The following is a 16,844-nucleotide window of genomic DNA, read 5'->3' as shown; positions in this document are numbered from 1 at the left end:
TTTTGAATTTTTTTATTTCAACTTTACCAAATCAGGATAATTTTCGATTCTTGTTTGATTGCATGTTGGTTTTTATGAATTTAACTTCTTTTACAATCTCTATTCCAGTTTGATTGTTGATTTTTTTCAGTATAGTACAAGTCAAATCTTTGAATTTCTTGTTTTATAGTTGCTACTGCTTAATCTATATAGTATAAATTTGGTAATGGATTCTCGTCTTAACTTTAATCTAGGTCTAGATTTTGGAATACCATGCACGAAAAAAAAACACTGGTGCAATATATAAAATTAGGACATTCTACTACTTTGGATTAAGGGGAGTACGACGTGATCACACCAAAGCATTATCATGATTTCTGAAGGCAGTGGAGAAGGGGGAGCCGAGATCTATGGAACTTCTTGGGGAAATATATGCAAGAGGAGCTAGAGCTGAAAGGAATTTTACCAAGGCATTAGAGTGGCTTACTCTTGCATCCAGGCAACAACTTTATTCTGCTTACAATGGTTTGGGCTATCTTTATGTCAAAGGATATGGAGTGGAAAAGAACTACACCAAGGTAAAATTCTATTCTTTCATTATTGTTTTTGGACAAGGTAAAATTCTTAGTTCACTAGTTTGTTCATTTTCAAGTACTTGCTGCTCATATCTATCGCATTTTTTATTACTTATTTTTTTCTCTACCTTTTTATAAGGGGATTACTCTTTTATGTTTAAGCTTTATTAGTTAGATTCTTGCTATAGCCTCTATTGAATAAGTTGTCTAGGATTCAGTTAACATATTGGTTGTTTTCTGTTGCAGGCAAAAGAGTATTTTGAGAAGGCTGCAAACAATGGAGAGGCTGGTGGATTGTACAACCTCGAAGTAATGTACCTTAAAGGAATTGGGGTGAACAGGGATGCGAAAATAGCATCCAAATATTTTATAAATGCATTTGATGCTGGTCAACCAAAAGCATTTTATCAATTAGCGAAAATGTTTCATACTGATGTAAGTCTTAAGAAGAATGTTCCTCTGATGAGTCCAATGCAGTTTGTCATTTCCTCATACGTTTACTAGGATTATCAAGCTTATATTAGTATGTTATATTTTATTTTCTCGTGAATGAACTTGGTTCGTCAGTTGATCTTTTCTATATGTTGCCTGAGTTGCAACACCATACAAGACTTGCTTGCTTAATGGCACTTACCCCCCCCCCCCCCCCCAAAAAAAAAAAAAGAAAGGAGAGGGTGTGACTTATGTTTGGTGGCTAGTTATACTAAATGACCTTATTTAAACACTGGCTTCAAATCTCGAAGTAGAGCCTCTTAGCCATGTTTTTCATCATATAATTTCGATGAGAATAGCTTGATAGGGTGGACTGAAAATATATATTCTCCAATCCAATTTACATACATGAGGCAGTTTTGTATTTAGTGGAATTATACTTTGTGAATGTCTGAATATTGTATAAAGTTACATTATACATTTTGATAATTATGCAGATAATTCATGTATAAGGTCAATATATCTATATGTATAGTGTGCCATTATACATTATGTAAATTATATTTTAATATATAATTTATAACATATATGGCATTATACATTAGTAGCTTTTTCTAATAAATTTATATAAAGTCTTAAGAATTGTATAATGTGACATTATTTTTTCTTCAAATCAGGGACTGTGGCGTCTTTATGGTTGCATATACAGAAATATTAAGTGAAAGACTGCCAGTGCAATCATGTGATTTTGATGTTGAAAGCCAACGTGCACGCTATGCTTCATTACTATGGCATTACGGAGTGACAAAAGCAAATCAAGCGTACACAAGTGATAATGACGATCCTCCTCGTCCAAGGAATAGTTTTCCACAATCAACTGATGAAAGTGTAATTGTTACTTTAGAGTAGCACTTTCTTATAATAGTCGGCATGGAAACATCTAATTATTGTTTTAGTAGTTGATGTAAACAATTACAATACTGGCTATTTTTTTGGTGTTGGATTTTAATTTAGAATTTATCGATGTTCTTAATCTTTTTATACATACATATCTTTTGAGGAGGTGTGTTGCAATGACGTACTACATATTGTATTGTTTCTATATAGTTTGGTAGATATGACGTTTGACGTACATTATATTATATATAACGTATAAAAATAAATTACACATTAATGTGTTATTGTATATCTAACACATTGTATTATTTTTAGTATGTAAATTCGTTTTATAAGTTAATAATCCAACGAAGATGTCACTCATACATTTAGACTTATGTATTACATACCATCATACAAATTGTTAAAAGTTTATTACTTAATTGAAGATAACGAAAATTTTAACATCATATATATTAATAAAGTATAAAACTATATCATACATTTGTTAGATTCAGTTAAGGTATCTTACATTTATTATTTTGTGATAGTTTTCAATATTAAATGTATGATTGGCACGCACATAAGAGTAAGTTATACCAAAAAAAATTTATATCATACATATATGCTTAAGTATAACACATTATCATAAACATAATACATTATTGTATGTCAACTAAAATTTGAATAAAATAGGACACATGATTGTGCCTTTTAATTTGTTGATTACACAAAACTGTACATATGGCTAGTTTGTGAATGTCAGTAAATTGTACATTGTGAATATATCATACTTTGTGGGGATTTATGAGTATATCATATTTTGTGAATATCAGTATATTGTATAAGGGTACATTATACATTCTAATATTTTGTGCAAGATTATATTTGAATATATAATTTAGAACATATCAGACATTATACATTAGTTATTACGGAAGACTAATGTATAATTTATTTCTTTTGCTATATATTCCATTATGTTATACATTAAGAAGTTTTTAGCACATAGAAGAGGCATTTTAAGTACTTTTTGTTTTTATACAATTAAAAAGTCTTCATATTGTATAAGGATACATTATACATTCTGATAATTCGGATACTTTGTGCAAGATTATATTTGAATGTATAATTTAGAACATGTCAGGCATTATGCATTAGTTATTATGGAATACTAATGTATAATTTATTTCTTCTACTATATATTTCATTATGTTATACATTAAGAAGTTTTTAGCACATAGAAGAGGCATTTTATGTATTTTTTATTTTTATACAATTAAAAAGTCTTCATATTGTATAAGATTATATTATACATTCTCACAAGCTTTATAGGTCATACACGTTGAATGTTAATACTTAATAGGTATAGTATCACATTATACATTATTGTAGATTATTATTCAAATGTATAATGTACCCTCATACATGGGCAACTATTGTATAATTTTATCTTTAATACGTATCATTTTGATGCTTTTTTTTCTATTAATTTGAGTATGCCTTTATAATTTCAGGGTATGAAATACCGTAATGACAAAATCCCGACTCACCCATTGCATATCAGTAGCTTATGTAACAGTGCTTTTGATGAAGATATAAAGATGTATTTTAGAGAAAATATTTTAGGAGCATTTAGAAATATAATTTTTAGGATATTTCTAGACTTGCCTCAATGCAACAAACTTATTTAGAAGCTTAAATAGAGTGATGCAGGGGGTGAGGATTCCATTAGAGTTATAGTTTTTATTTTCTTCCTTTTGTTTGACCTTAACACAGTATAGATACTAACACATATTCAATTGCCTGGATGATTGCAATTTATTCGCAGTGTGTTGCTGCTTCTGTTGCTTCGAGACCTGCGAATGTTGTTTGGACATGCTCTGCTGCTGTGGATGATGTCCCACCTAGACATGCCAGCCAATCCTATGTATGTTGCTCTATGTTAGCAGCAAGCTAAAATTGGAGTTGTTCCCCTATTATTGTACTCTTATGTTTCTTTTGCACCTCCCACTGTATATTTCAAACTGTGAAGTTGAATAAACTTGTTATGTAATGAATCCCATTGGTCGTGGCAAATTGCTTCCATGCTTGTTGTTCTCCCCTCTCAAACTTTTAACTTATTAACGCTTTGTGTGGTTTAAAAGCTCAATAATGTCTTAAGTGGTAACTAGATCATTAACGAGTTAGGACAATTGCAAAAATAATGGCTTTAGCGCTCATAAGTGAGGGAAGTTGTTTTCTCTATTTCGATGAAAAATATTTTTCATGGAACATGAACTCTGTTATACCAAACCCACCAGAATTGCTCTCATGTTTTTAAATAGTAGACAAATAGCTATAATAAAAAGCTAAAAGATACAGCAAATACAGTTTCATCTGAGAAGATCTGACTATACTGTTTAACAACTAGCAGAAGGATAAATTGGAGAAAAATACAGATGATATCACATAACGAACCTGCAAACTCCATTGGTATACATTGTAATTGGTTAGCCATTATAAAATGATGATGAAACAAAATCAAAATATGAACTACCAACTTCATCCATTCATAGGAATTCCATATCCATACTGGCACATCAGACCCAAGACCTGATGAAGTTTATTCTCTTCCCCCCAAGTTGTGTAGGCTTTAAGTAATATCCAAAATATTTTCTTTGAGATGTCTAAATTTATGTTATCCATCTTGTTAAGAACTCTCACTATTTTAGTGAGTCGCCTTTGTGATGCATACATAACCATCTTGCAGTGGTAAAGGGACCAACATATTTTCAACCAGCACATTCTTAATGTTACTATTTTTAATCATATTTTTCAACCAGCACCTTCAACAATATATTTCACTTTATTTTTTGTACGTATTTCATCAAGATTCAATTTCATGGTTATCGAAGCAATCAATTTCAAGAAAGTTATACTTTTCGAGATAATAATTGCGTCATTTTTGTAGGATTGATAACTAATTTCCGACTCCCAAATACCTAAATGTCGCAATAATATTGGGATGTTCATATTGATTTTTAGAGAACTGAAGAACGCAATAGAAGAATTTTTTTTTGGCTGCTACAAAGAAGACAACTTTACTGTGTCATTAAAGAAAATATTTGATTTTAAATTTCAGTTACTATTTTTAGTCATGCACTACTTAATGTTAGATAATTAATGGCATAAATTAAGGAACTAAAAGATAATATCTGATTTATCTTAACTTAAAATATAGGATTAACAGTTTTATCATACATTCGAATTATGTATGAGGGACTACCGAATATATAAGTATATTTACCTAATCAGGGAGAGAGAACACACTAAGGGATTTTATGTAATTAGTTTCACTAGAGTGGGGATTTATGTTGTTTACACTATTTATAACTAGCCAACCGACCCACGCTTCTCGCGGTCCATATTAAAGTTACTGTACCCCATTTTATAATTTATGAATTTTAATAAATACTTTCTGTCTTTTCTGAATCTCTACATAGCAGGAGTTTTAGTGCATTGAATTTTTTCGAAATTTACCTTACAATGAATCATTTGTTGTGCACTTGAAACGGAAGCTCATTTTCTTTCAATATTTTAACATAATATAATGTCCTCATAATTTATTAAGTTAAGACACAAATTAAAGTTTAAGTTCATTAGCATGTAATAAAATGAGGTCCAGCTAATCTCCTCAAGCTTAAGCAAAATTTGTATTAAAATTTATCAACAAACACTTTTAATATTGATTACACAATAAAAATATTATTGATAAAAAATATACAAAGTTAAGAGAGACAAACAAATTAATTAAGATACCAACCATTAATCTAGTATTTTTAAGGCTGAAAGTGCAAGCGCATTCTTTGCAAAGCCTGAATATATTTAATCAACGTAAATAATGGTGCTCCCAAGAAATGATAACTTGACTTGATAGAGAGACCTAATGATCCACATGCACCACCATTCTCATAATAGTCAGCAACATCTAAGAAGATGTATGATACTAATTCAAAACTTCAGAATAATCTATAAGCACATTGTTTTAAAAAGAAACAAGAAATATTATAACATAGAGGATGAATAAAATAGATGAAGCTGAAATTTATAAATTACGTACTTTTCTATAGCGCAGTTATTGTACAAATGACATTCATACCAGATATTTATGAGAAAAAATTCATGGTATAGCTTCAAAAGTAATGGCAAGAACTTCATAGGGTCACTTCATCTTAAGAATTGAAGGATAAAAAAAAATTAGTTTGTATACTTATAGATGTCTTTTTTTGAAATGACTAACTTTAGGAGGGATTTGAGATGATGTATTGTTTATTTCTTTATTAGTTACTTATGTATAAAAAATAAAGGGAAACTAAAATCTTTTCTCCTGACAAGTTAATTTAAATTTTGGCCAGAAATTTCAATAATAATCATTGAGTATATATTTTTTTATAGTTGAATGAAAAAGAGTAAACTTTTTGAAAAATAAAATGAAGGTGCCACATCACCTATCCAACTATGCACGGACAATGAGAACATAAAATTTGATTGATATATGAAAACTGGGCAAAAAAAAGGAGAAAAATAATAAATATTAATGTTAGTTATAGAGAGGTGCTATAAACAAACAAAAATAAAAATATTCATGTAAATCACATAAATAAACATATAAGATGATACATCCTTCAATCCTCATATCCTTTTGCTAGAAAAGCCACATATATCTAAAAATGATCTTTCTGTAAATAATTTGTAAGTCAATTTTAAAAACATGAACGCTCATCAAGTCATAAAAGTTCTAGAAAGAAAAACAAAGCATAAGAAATGGGAAAAAAAATTTATATTAAACTTTGAAGAAATCTAAAGATCAAGTACTGCAAAAAGATCAAGAAAATATGTTATTCAAAATATTAGTGTCATTTTAAACAAGAAAAGTTTTAACAAAAAGAAAAAACATAACAAACTTATTATTGTCTGAGTCATAAACCTTTGAACCCATGGATAACTCTTTAGCAAATACTCCTAATAAGCGCTCTAATTATTGAATGCATGGATTAAAATAGAATTTGTTAATGGTAAGAGTCTGAGGAATATATTCTTAATGGGATACGTGAAAGGTTGTGTCATTCCATAAGTGTGAAATTTGAACAGACTGTAAGTTGTACGTGGGTAACAAAGACAACAATATATATATATATATATATATATATATATATATATATATATATATATATATATTGATTTTACAACTGATACTCTAATACCAAGGTTGTTTGGTTAAAAACTGGATATGATCGATTATAAATAGGATAAGAACAATCAATCTCACCTTTTATTAGGATAAGTTAAATCAAAATTTGAAGAAAAGTAATTTTTGCTTGACTCGCAGTACGAGCGTCAAACTAATTAATCTTCGATATGAATTCAAACATAGAATTTTTATTTTTTTATGAAATAAAATTTACATATTTAGTAATTACGTAAAATGTATTATAAGTCCCAATAATTATCAATAACACATAAGGTCTCATCATTTGAGCTTATATTATACTAGTTTATGGACACATGCATTGCACGTGTGTCCAAATAAATTTTATAGATCGGTTAGAACGATTAAATTCTATGAAAATATACATATAATGAGTAATAAAATACAATTATAAATAAGTCTTCAAGAGTATGACAAGAAAAAATCTAATGAGGAGTGTATTATTAGTTAGCAAGCTTCCAATAAGTTACAAATGGCTAATTTGAGACCAATTAAAAATACAAGTTTTCGACAATTAGAAATTTATAGATTTTTTTTAAAAGAAAATTATAGAAGATTAAATAAAAATAGAGAGAAAACACAAAAAATAATCCGAGAAGAAAAAACCTACAACATACACATCCTTCTTAAGACTTTAATCATAACAATATAGATGAAAAAAGAAATACATAATAAATACATAGTTTTTTTTAGTTCTTGTCGACACATTCTCCCGTTATCATTCAAAATTTGTGAGTCTTTTTTACAGCGTCAAATTAAAGCATGAATTAAATAGGACAATAATGACATGAGCGAATTATATCCCCATCATAAACAAGATTATAACAATCAATTTCACCTTATATATTTATAACTAGTACTTTAAAATATGGGTCTTTTAATTCAAAATCAAGATAAGACTTATCATAAACAAGACTATAACAATCAATTTTATCTTTTATATTTATAATTTTACCATTGATACACTGATACTGGGACCGTTCGGTTAAAACTAGGATATCCCTACCATAAATAAGATTATAACAACCAATTTCACCTTCTATATTTATGATGTTACCACAGTATTCTAATATTAGGGTCATTTGGTTCAAAATGGGATATAACCGATAGTAAACAAGATTACAACAACCAATTTCACCTTTCATATTTATAGTTTTATCATCGGTATTCTAATACTCGAGTCGTTTGATTCAAAATCAAGAATTCTTGGTCATAAACAAAATTATAGCAATCAATTTAACCTTTAATATTTATAATTTGACCACTGTTATTCTAATATTGTGGCCGTTTAGTTCAAAACCAATATATCTCAATCATAAATAAAATTATAAGAATCAATTTTACTTTTTATATATAAATTTTACAATTGATATTCTAATACCGAGGTTGTTTGATTCAAAATCAGGATATTTTGATCATAAACAAGATTAGAACGATTAATTTCACCTTTTATATTTATAATTTTACCACAATATTCTAATGTTGAGGCCATGTGGTTCAAAACTAGGATATGAACGATTATAATAATATTAGAACAATCAATCTCATCTTCTATATAGGATAAGTAAAACGAAAATTTGAACAAAAATTAATGTTTGCTTGATTCAGAGTACAAGCATCAAACTGACTAATTTTAGGTGTGAGTTCGAATATAGAATTTTTAACCTTTTGAAATAAAATCTACATATTTAAAAATTATGTAAAAAGTATCATATATAAATATAGTTATATATATATATATATATATATATATATATATATATTTATAAATATAATTAAAAATAATTAAAAAATGGTTTCCCACGAGTCTTAAATCTACACTTCAACTTATAGTTATCACCTATATGAATTTTTTTCTTTCATTGTGTCCTATATTTAGCTAATTTTGTATTAATACCAAGTGATGAATGTTTTTTTTAGATCACTTCCTTTTATGTTATTTTAGGTTCAGCTCTTTTCTTTTAACACCTTGACTTAAAGTAATTTTACATCTATGGATTGGTATCTATAGGTCGACGGAGAATGAGTCTAAATCATCTCAAGTGATATTTTCACATTATATCCATAAAATGTTCTGTATGGACCTTCTGGAGAATGTGGTCATTTCTATTTTATTGGTATGATCTTACATTCATCTTAGCATCCGCATTTTCGTGACACTTATCTTTGTGAATACATTAAACTTTACCTGCCTAACATTCATTACCATATAACATAACCACTCTTATAGTTTTTTCTATAAAACTTAAATTTTATTTTGGTGGGTACCTTTCAATCACATAACATTTTATTTGCACTTCTCCTTTCAACCATGTAATACCCCAAAGTTTCCTAACTAATTTCATTTCAAGAATGTCAAGTATTAGCTTCTAAATTAAATGGTGTTTATTCAATGAGAAATTTTTAAGATTTTTACTTTTTTTTCATGTGGGAAATTCAATAAGCTTTCCATTGATATAAAATTCGCCTAAATCCGATAATCGGATAAAAAATTATGACTATTTAAAGTTTCTGTCGTAAAACAGTGCCAAATTGGTCAGTGGCATGTTGCGCCACAAGCTAAAATGGTAATTGTCCTTTTATCAGTGTCTCAGTGTGATTTTTTCACGCCGCGCCAAACTTCCAGGTCGCAAATGAAGTGGCAACGCGATGGCTCCGCATCACGCCATTCCTCAATTTTTCAGTTGTCAAATTCCAGTGACACGGCGCGATAGCGCCGCATCGCACCAGGGGTCCAATTCGGAAAAATTTCACTGAAATTAAAAGATGTGTTCAGGGTTAAAAGGGTCAATTTTTTACTCCTATTTAAGCCCTTTAACATGATGTTCAGCTATTTGGAACCTAACATATACTAGTTTCTCTCATTTTTCTCTCAAAAACAAGCTAGGATTTCAATTGGAAATTCAATTTCAAGAAAGTCTCTCCATCAATCTTTGCTAAATCAAGAACTAAGGTATGCGTTGTGTTGATTTATGGATTTCTTTCATCCACAAAGCTCAAGAACCCTATTTTAAATTATGAATCATGATATTTATGTTGTGGGTTCGTTGTAACCATGTTTATCTTGTTATATGATTCCCAAGTTGGAATATTTATGTGTTTTTCATGAAACTACATTAGCAAGTGAGTGAAATCCATAAAGTGAATTATTTATAATGTGTCAATTTGATGATTAGTCCTATGCCCTAAGGGTGCATGCAAGGTGTTTGATAAAATGCCTAGGAGGATAGAAATTATGCACTATAGCTTAATTGTGATGCAAAATAACTTCTATGCTATTCTTATGTATTGAAATTGTTTGTCGGATTGCTCCTGAGTTAGCCATATGAAATTATGCTATGTATATATGTTATCTTATTCACGTCCCAAGCTATGGTAATCAAACGCCCATGAAATATCTTCAATTATTGTATTATGGATTGTTGATGTTAGTCATGTATTCAAGAATGTCATGCCTTGTCAATTTCCTTCCGTTGAGTCCTGGGGGTACTTGTACTCAAAAAGTATAGCTGTGTGCCTAGTTTTAGTGTCATGTTTTCACGATATCCTCAGTCAAGCCATGATTCATAGAACTTAGTCAGTCATGTGACTCAGAAAAACTCAGTAATACAGTAATCTTAGTACTATTCCGTCAGTCAACGGAACTTAGTAAATCAGTCCAGTTCAGTTCAGTAATCCATGTTCAGTGTCTATTCAGATAGGAGTAGAAATTAGCACCGAGTGAATCTAAGGATGGGAACGCACACTGTCGGATGAGGGTGTGATTCTTAAAAGTCATCCTTGCATTCTAGAACTATATAGCCAGCATAGGTTGAGACATCAACATTGTCAGATGAGGGTTGATGAGGTGGATAAACACTGTCAGATGAGGGCCCCACCGTTCTCTTTTGGGGACACTATCAGATGAGGGTCACTCACAGCTTGTCCTTATTAGTGGCGCGGTATTGACACCCTTCTAATTGGGGTTATAGATTGAACCCCAACTCAGCCATAATTGTGTATTAGGGGCATGTCGGTTGGATAACTAATTCCCTTGGTTTCAGTTACAGAATCAAGACTGTTAGATACAGTCAATCAGTTTCAGTATTAGAACTCACATAGTTCTACATAATTCAATACTATAAGATACAATCAACTCAGAACAGTACGAAACTCAGCTAGTTCCATCAGATTCAGGACTGTCAGATATAGTCACTCATGTTATCAGTTATATCATCTATCAGAACTCAATTATCAGTCATGTTAGTTATGAGTAAATTTATGTTATCACGATCTCAAATAAGTTACTATCTATTCATGCCTATATTCTCACGTTCATATTAGTTAGTTAACTAGTATTGTTCATGCATATGAACCCCATGAATTTAGCCTACCTCACATGCATACCAGTATATTTAAAATACTGACGTATTTGCGCTATGGTGTCTTATACCATAGGTTCAGAAGCACGAGCTCCAGAGCATCAGTAGCATTCCAGTCTCAACAGTCAGAGTTAACAGTGAGTCCTCATCTCTCGAGGACACGATCATTTATTTATTTTCTTATTAAGTAATTTATTAGTTAGAGTTAGTTGGGGACATGTCCCATCAACTTTTCATCCAGACAGTTCAGTCTGTTAGAGGCTTTCTAGACTATCATGTTCAGACTATCATGTTATTTTAGTTTTGTTTTGGGTATTTCATACCCCATTCAGATGTTATATCTTTATCTGTTATGTTACAGTCTTAAACCTTATGGCCTTTCAGTTCATGTTTCTAAAATCATACAGTATATTATGTAGTATACAAGTACAAATATCAGTCATGGGTTAGCTTGTGGTCCTTTGGGGTCATGAGCACCGTGTAGCATTCTGGGTATCAGATTCAGGGCGTTACAAACCACTTGTTTCAATGCTATGTGTAACATTTTCATCAATTATTTCATTCTCTTGAATTAATAAGCCTAAATATTTAATTTGCTTGTATTTTTGGCACTGCAATCCCATCAATCTCATCTCAACTTCTCTCCTAGCATGTTTACTTAACTTGCATTTAGTGTATTCAATCTTACTTCTAGCATGCTTCTCTATAGTTTTAGTATTTCTTCAATAACACATTATCATCAACAAATAACATATACTATGATATCTTCTTTACCTCCTCTTGTATTATGTTGGTTATTTGTCTATAACTAGAGTAAATAGGTAGGGACTCAATATCGATCCATAATGTAACCCACTATTAGAGGAAACTCATTTGTATCGCCTACACTGTTTCCACTCTAGTGACAACTACATTATACATGTTATTTATGACATTTAGAGCCCGTTTGGCCATGAAAATTTTTCTCTTTTGTTTTTGAATTTTTTTCGGAGTTGGAAATTATGGTGTTTGTCCATGAAAATTTAGAAAATAATTCCAGAAAATTTTTCTGAAAAGGGAAAACAGGTTTTTAGTATTTTCCCAATTTTCCAACTCCAATTCCAACTTTTATTATTATTACATATAATCCCAATCTTTTAAATTTTTACATAAAACTCTCCTTATAACATTACTTTTCAATATTACGTATATAACAGTTTTAAATAATATTATAATTATAATTTCAAACTTAATGCTATCCTAATTAATATATATCTCTTTTTCTCTCTCATCATTATTTTTCTCCCTTATTTAATTTTCTCCCTTATTTAAGACATTATTTTACTGCTAATGATCCTAATTACTATATAATAATAATAATAATAATAGTAATAATAATAATAATAATCATAATTTTTCTGTCATGATACGAACGTTTAAGGAATATAGTCGTGTAAGTACTAATGGCTAATCGTTTTCTATATTTATGAAATTAATAAATTTGTAGCAGATTAGCTTACCACTGCCACAAATTATTCTCATTTTTAATTTGATTATATATATTATATTATGTACAACTTTATTATACTATTCAAATATAAATAGTTTATACCATATATATGCTAAAAATATAAATTGGTGATACATATTTTTCATAAAAAAATATGTCCAATTTAACAAATTTATACCTTAAACTGCAACTGCTACCGTTAAATACCATAATACTTGATATCTTTATACACAAAGTATTATATTTATACCCATAAATATATAAAGTATTATATTTATAATATAAATATACAAAGTATGTTATATATGAAGTTTATGCCATGTATATACCATAGAAACACATAATATAAATATACAAAGTATAAAGAAACATACTAAGCATATTTATATATTTATGGTATATGATATAATATACCATAAATATGCAAAGTATGTTTATATAGAAATAATTTATTCACACACAGTAAAATCTTTCATGTATGAGAAAATTAAAGAAATAAATTAGCGGCATCCTAAAATTTTATAACAACTCATCATTTCCTATTTTTAGGAACGGAAAATAAAGAAAATAAATTAAATAAATTACTAAAAAAATTAAATTTGTTTGAAAGATAATATTTGTTACCTAAAAACTAGGAAGCAGTGATCTGTTAATATAACATCCATATTTAAAATTTTCAAATATGAGAAAACGGTTATTAATGTAAATATTATTATGTCATAATTGAAATTCTATAAATATGGCCATGTATATGTAATTATTTTTATAAAAGTGGCTAATTGTGTTCTTTTTCCGTTAGTAGGTAAATTTTAGTTGGGTGATTTTGATAGTTTGTAAAATTTGGGCATAAAATCATATTTTATAAAGTTTTTCAAAAGTAAAAAAAGACATGGCCAAACACAACTCCAACTCCAACTCCAAAAAATTTTAGTTTTCATGGCCATACGGCTACTTATATACTTAAATAACTAATTTGTTTCTTCTCGATTGCCTATTAAAAAGCCTTGCAGGTACTTTATCATATACTTTCTCTAGATCAATAAATATTATAAGAAGATTTTTTTGTTTTTGCATAGATTTTCATCAATCTTCTTAGTAAGAATATAATTTTCATTGTAGATCTATTGGTCATAAATTCAAATTGATTCTCTTTCACTTCAAGTCTAGCTTTATCACTTTTTCCCCAGAGTTTCATCATATGATTCATGAATTTAATGCCATGATAGTTTGCATAACTCTGAATATCTTCTTTGTTCTTACAAATCAAAACTAGCGTACTCTTCCTCCACTCATTGAAATAGTAACGCATCTTCATATAACATAGAATATCTTGGTGATTAATTCAACTTTACATCTCCATGAAACTTTCAAACCTTAAAGAGATACTATTTAGGTCACAATTTTTTTATCCATATATTTGTCATGGCATCCATTACCTCCGACGTCCTAATTTTATGAGTATAACAAAAGTTTATATTATCCATATATATGTTAAGATCTAAAATATTATTCTCCTATTTTGTGTTGCACAATGATCAAAGCAGTCTCTCCATATCTCCTTGAACTCACTATCTTCTATCAATAGATGTTGTGCATCATCCTTAATATGTTTAACCTAGTTTAACTTCTTATGTTTTTCTCTTTCAGTCGTGCTAGTTTAAATAATTCTTTCTCTCTTACTGTGGCCATAACTTTGCATACAAGTCATATAGAATTTGTCATTAGACTTTACTTATAGCCTTATTAGCTTCCCTCTTAGATCTCTTGTATTCCTTAAAAGTTTTTGTCCTCTACCTTTGTTAACTTTCTGAAACACTCTTTTTAAGCTTTAATACCTTTTTGTACATCCTCATTCCACAATCAAAATCCATGTGCTCGAGGTTCTTGTTCAAAATGGTAGCTATCTTTATCTACAATGTCATTTAGATCTACCTCTACAAATATTTATTGGTCGTCTGCAATTACTTGTAACACCCTGTATTTTCGGGCTACACTTTAAATCATCGTTCCTACATGTGTAAACTCTAATCTCATGATTTATATTTGAATAAATGTATTATGATCTTTATCCTAGTGTGTGAAATGCTTATGAGGTGAAAATTTTTCATAGAAATCACTTAGAGCAAAGTTGAGCTAAGAGCCTTTGATTCGACCAAATTTTGGTATTCAATTCTACAAGGGTCAACTTTGAACATGTATAGATTTTGACATAAATGTAACTTTTTATCTTAAGACCCAACGAATTGTATATGATTGAATTAGCTTTCCAATGATACAAATTTTGCCTTAATCCGATACTCGAGCAAAAATTTATGACCATTTTCATGAGAAACAGTAAGGGTTCGCAATAGCCCCGTGCCGCAAGGGATATTCCCCCGGAATAGGGGTCGTGTCATGAGGGCTACTCCCTGGGAATAGGGGTCGCGCAATGATGGCCATTCCCTCCACTATTCTAGCTTTTTTTGGGCCAAGGGGTGATTTGGTCCTTTTTTCTTAACCCCAATCGCCCAAAACATGATTTATAACACTCTTAGGGGCATTATTTGCACATTAACCTTAAAATTTCTCACCAAAAACCCTTCCACTTTCCAAGAAAAAAAATTCCAGCTTGTTTTCTCAATAACACAAGGATTTAAGTTTCAATTTCAAAATTTCTTCAAAAATTCGTTCAACTAAGGTATGTGGGGTTTTGAACAAGGTTAATCTTTCATCCTTGTACGCGAAAGTATGATTTTTTAAGTTGAATTTACATGTTTTAAGCTAGGATTTATTCCCAAATCCTCATGTGTTGAAAGCATAGCATTATCCTGTGATTTAAAGGACTAAAGAGCATAAGAGTTGTACTTTTCCATGTTTTAACCTACATGTTTGATATTTTATTTTGAATTTCATAATTTTGATGAGGATTGTTATTCTTCTAAGTTTAGTACATCCCTATGCTTAAATCCACATATTATACTCAAGTATTGAATTGTCCAATGTTTTGGGTTTCTACATTATGACTTCATATTACTGTTTTAAGAGTTGTTATCATATTTTAGCAATCTTTCAGTGCTGGAAGGTTATGAACACCAGATAACTACATGTTTATTATGTTATAGACTTTTCAAGTAATAAGTCAGTCCACCCATGATTTTATTATTAAACTAGTTTTTTATTATCTTATTGGGCACTACTAGTTTACATGTTTATAATTACCTCAAAATCTATATGCACTATTGGTTTCCAAATTCCAAGACCTGAGCTTATTAGTTATTAGTGCATGCATGTAATGCCCCAAAAATTAGTCTCGGGATGCTACACGGTACTCCGGACTACAAGTAGTCCTGAGCTAACCCTAAAAGCCTGCTACTCATTCTGATGACTTAAATAAAGGTAATATAAGCATGTGGTACACTAAAATACTGAAATACTGTCTGAAATGAGTTTAACTGTATGTAATTTCTGAAATTACTTAACTAAGAAAAATCTGAAGAACTAACACTGAAAAACTGAAATATATCTAATATTCAGACAAGCCTCTAATGCTACTACTATAGAGTCGCTAGGACAGAACCCCAGCTAACTCGAAGTGTCTGACATAACTAAATACACTAATCTAGAAAGCTGTAAACCTGAATAACTGGGTCCCCAAACTATAAGGACTCACCATAGTCGGGATGTATATAGAGATGCTCACGGTCAATCACGCTGCTGGAATTGAGCACCTGAACCTACATTATGAGACAATGTAGCTATGTGGATTAGTACTTTTGGAATGTACTGAGCATAAGGGGGTGAATGCATAAGTAAAACAATATTTCAATATGCATATAAACTCATAAAAGACCGTATGCTAAATGTAAATGGCTCACATTAACTTGAATAACTGAAAGTTGAAA

This window comes from Capsicum annuum, chromosome 5 (genome assembly GCF_002878395.1).
Source record: "Capsicum annuum cultivar UCD-10X-F1 chromosome 5, UCD10Xv1.1, whole genome shotgun sequence".
Classification (NCBI taxonomy): Eukaryota; Viridiplantae; Streptophyta; class Magnoliopsida; order Solanales; family Solanaceae; genus Capsicum; species Capsicum annuum.
This window is presented reverse-complemented; position numbering follows the sequence as displayed.